The sequence below is a fragment of the Neovison vison genome, chromosome 2 (genome assembly GCF_020171115.1).
Source record: "Neovison vison isolate M4711 chromosome 2, ASM_NN_V1, whole genome shotgun sequence".
Classification (NCBI taxonomy): Eukaryota; Metazoa; Chordata; class Mammalia; order Carnivora; family Mustelidae; genus Neogale; species Neogale vison.
This window is the reverse complement of record NC_058092.1, coordinates 51,246,994-51,251,124: the sequence shown is the minus strand read 5'-3', so window position 1 is coordinate 51,251,124 and position 4,131 is coordinate 51,246,994. Positions and strand designations below refer to the sequence as shown.

Here is a 4,131-nt window from a genome sequence, read left to right as displayed (position 1 = left end):
GCTATTGTCCTTCATAAAGGAACAATTCAATGAACAGCCCTGGCTGAAAGGGGGGAGGTACATTCCTCTGCTGGGTTGTGTCCCACCCGGGGCTGTCCAGTACAGCTCGGAAAGTCCTCTGAGTCAACTCAGGCCTGCCCGTGACCTCTGACCCATGGCCCAGCACAAAAAGGGAGCACAAAAAGGGAGCTGGGCCAATCAGATTCCCACCTCAGGAATTTGAACCAAGAAATGCTGAGACACGCAGGCAGTCAGCAGCCAGGCCGGAGGCCACAGGAATGCACTGGAAGGTTCTATCCAGTGGAGTCAGAGCCTTGGAGTCTACTAACCACAGAACTGGTTAGTAGAAGGTGAGCAGAGAGCAGTGAGACTCTGGGAAAGACAGGGGGGAAAGCAGAAGTGGAGAAGGAAGCCATGTGGTCCGTGAAGCACGGAAGCACCCAGGCACCTGGACACTCACTCCAGTCCTGACTCCACCTTCCTCCCTTTCTCCTCAGGGATGGAAGTGGCTCTCTGTTCCTGGAAACCAGGGTCTGGCAGAACAGGAGGTGAGCTCCCTGCGGGATGGTGGGAAGACTCTGGGTTAAAGGAGACCGGATCTTTGGTCCACTATGGCTTTGCAGGTTATGACAAAGACACAGAAGAACGATGTGAGGGAAGTGGAGAGTCCTGGCATGCGGAGAGCTGCCTCCTAACCACATCCGAGGCGATGCAAGGCTTTGACTTTGAAGGCCTTCCTACATCTAAATCACGCCTCAGGAAGGAAGGCAGTGCTGTGGAGTGGTTATATAACCTTGGTGGGGAGCTAAAACTTCGAATCCCAGCTTCTCCTTCTAACCGTGAGAACTGGGGACAAAGGTCCTCTTCTATGTCTCGGTTTCCACATCTCTAAAATGGGGATAGAAAAGAGCCTCCTCCCTCAAGTTGGGGGTGTTACGGGGTTATGCCTTGCCTTGGGTAAGCCCTTCCTTTAGCTGCTGTGTTTAAACTCCTCTCGGAAGGGCAAAAGGTGAAATTAGAGGTTGCGGAATCTCCCTGTAGAATTTTCTACTTGCGATGACCAATGGGGGCTGTCCACTGACAGGTGCACACCTCCTCTCTTTATTACTCTCAGGGATTCTGTAGGGAAAGAGGCTTTCAGGGTCACCCTGCCTGCAGACAGGCCGGACTTAACCAGGCTTATTAATAGGAGCGTGTCCATTTCTGTCTTAAAATAGCCACACAAAGTTATTTAAAATGAGCTTCCAGGTGGGTGGTCAGATAGCTTTTTCTCTTTTCCCTTTTTATTGTCTTCCTCTTTGGAGAGTTCAAGAACTCTCATATTTTTCTCTTTCATTTATAGCAAAACAGTCATAACAGGAAGATCCACTGCTCTGTGTAACTTCCTGAGTCGAGGATGTTCAGACTGTCTGAGGGGGTCCCACAGTCAGGCACCACTCCCACCCACCCCTCACACCCCTCTTTGCGGTGTCCCTGGCAGACAGTCACCTCTCTGCCAGGCACGTTGGGCCGGCTGGCTCCAACAGGGACGGGCCTCACGGGGGAGGGGCCTCATGGGGGGAGAGGAACACTCCGACTGGGATGGACTCCTTGCAGGAGGAGCACTGCCCTTGAATGGGGGAGGAACTAATGCAGGCTTTTGCCTCTATTCTAGTCTTTTAAGGCTTGGAGGGTCCCTGACTGAAGGCAAAAAGCCCTTTCCTAACCTCAAATCCACAGACCCCCTGCCACCACCATTTCTTACCCTCCACGTGTTTCTTACTCACTCTGCTCCCAAACCCTATTTAGCCATTACACTCTCCTGAACCCTCCATCCATTCTGAAGACTCACATCACTTTTGTGTTAACGGAAGTCATCACTTCCTCGTGGTTTTTCAGGGGAGAGTGGCTTACCCTCTCAGACCCACTTCCCCTTCAGTAAAACAGCAGCTGGCCTATCTTGGATCTTCGTTGTCACTCTGTACCAATCCTCGTCCACACTCCTACCTTTCTTTAAGCCTCATGCCATCCAACTGCTCTCCTCCTAAGCACTGAAAGCCACCCCAAGCTCACTCCCTGAATCACTCATGGTCTGGCTCTCAGTCTTCCTCTCCAGCTCCAGCTCTGCATCACCCTAGGAGATTTCAATGCTCAAACTACTGACGAGACTGCTACTTCTTAGGTCTTCCTAACTCCAAGGGACTTCACCTTCTCTGAACTTGAGCCACCACTCCCAGACCCAACCCCGGAGCTTATTATGGTTCCATTTTCACATCCTTTCAACTATCGCATGATGTCATACCCATGGCACTGGCTCTTTGATCTCCAAGAGACCCCAGCTCTTCGGTCCTTCTAGTTCCTTCCTCCTTTCTACTTTGTTCAGCCCGTCTGTCCTCCTGGTGGGAGTCCAGACCCTACAGGGGATCCTGAACTGCATTCACAGCAGTACCATCATTTCCCTTGCGTGGCTATCCTGCTATGCCTTCTTTCCCTGGACAAATTTCCAGTTATTTTCTTCTAGTCTCAGTGGAGACCATTCAAGTCCAGCTCTTCAACCTGTGCCCTGCCCTCCCCCGCCGCCGCTGACTCTTCTCTGCTTCAACTCCCCCATTCCTCTGACATTTTCCTCTTGTTCTATAAACCTGTCTAGGTTACTCCCTCTGACAAGAGCCCTCCTAAGACCCTTTCTATCACTCTCCAATTTGACTGCCCCTCACTATAGTCTACTCATGTGTGAACCCCTTCCTCACCTCCTACACATTCCCCACCTAATGCACTCTGGCGTATGTCCTGGCCATTCCATGGAAATCACTTTCCCAAAAGTAATTATCCTAGGTAATATTAATGTGTAATAAATTACAAATTACCCCCAAACTTAGTGGCATAAAACAACCATTTTATTGGCTCATGCATTCTGAAGGTAAGTCAGATTGGTCACACAATATAGCTTTTCTCTGCACCATGGTGTTTTCTTTTTTTTTTTTTTTAAAGATTTTATTTATTTATTTGACAGAGAGAGATCACAAGCAGATGGAGAGGCAGGCAGAGAGGGAGATAGAGGGAAGCAGGCTCCCCGCTGAGCAGAGATCCCAACGTGGGACTCGATCCCAGGACCCCGAGATCATGACCTGAGCCGAAGGCAGCAGCTTAACCCACTGAGCCACCCAGGTGCCCCGACCACCACGGTGTCTTCTAGCCGGAGAACTAAACATGGCCTCCCTGTCTGGGTTCTTCAAAGCATGGCAGATGCATGGTAGTCTGGTTTCTTACATGACATGCTCTCTGGCTTCTCTACCAGGGTTTCAGTTACCACCTATGTGCCATCAGCTCCCAGATCTGTCCCACCACAGTCCTCTCTCCTAAGCATCAGACTGGAGACCCATCAGCCTGATGGATGTGTCCAAAGACACATCAGTTTCACCACGGACTAAGTTGAGCTCACCAACCTCCATTCTTAACTGGCTCTTCTCCTGGCATTCTTTCTCTCCCTTAGGGATACCTAGTTGTCCAAACTTTGACTCTTTCCTCACTCTTCACATTGGATTATATACCAAGTCATATTCATTCTGTCTCTGAAATGTTTCTACAAATTTGATCACTCTACAAATAAAAAGCTTAAGAATCAGGGAGGTTGTTACTTCCTAAGAGTAAATAGCTATCATGTATTTATTCTTTCACGTGTCAATCAAACACTTACTGAGTACACCTGAGTTGTAGGAACTGGGATGAAAAAGCTTGTAAAACATGGTTCCTAGTTCCTTTCATGGTAGAGATAGGCAAGGAAGCAGTAGATTACCATAAGGTATGATAATGCTGTGATTATGGGAGGCCCTGGGTACAACAGGGGTGGTGAGTCTATCCTGGGGTGGGAGGGGTGTAGGCGGGGGCTTTATTATTTGGCTATTGCTGTGTAACAAATACTCCAAACTTTGGCTGCTTAAAACAGCAGATGTGTATTAGTTCATAGCTTCTGTGGGTCAGAAATCTGGATACAGTTTAGCTGGCTCCTCTGGCTCAAGGCCTCACAAGGCTACAGCCAAACCATGTGGTACAGCAGTCATCTCAATATTTGCCTTGGGAAGGAGGGTTTCACCCTGAAGCAAACTCACTTGGCTGTTGGCAGGCCTCACATTTTCACTGGATGTTGGCTAG

General features: G+C 49.3%; 1 long non-coding RNA gene across 1 annotated transcript; it reads left to right on the top strand.

The window, feature by feature from the left end:
- The first annotated feature begins 263 nt into the window (after window positions 1-263).
- LOC122898720 lies at window positions 264-3,011 on the top strand. The gene is made up of 3 exons (XR_006383032.1): window positions 264-350; window positions 498-548; window positions 2,993-3,011. It is a non-coding gene; the product is annotated as an uncharacterized LOC122898720 (long non-coding RNA).
- Window positions 3,012-4,131: the final 1,120 nt, after the last annotated feature.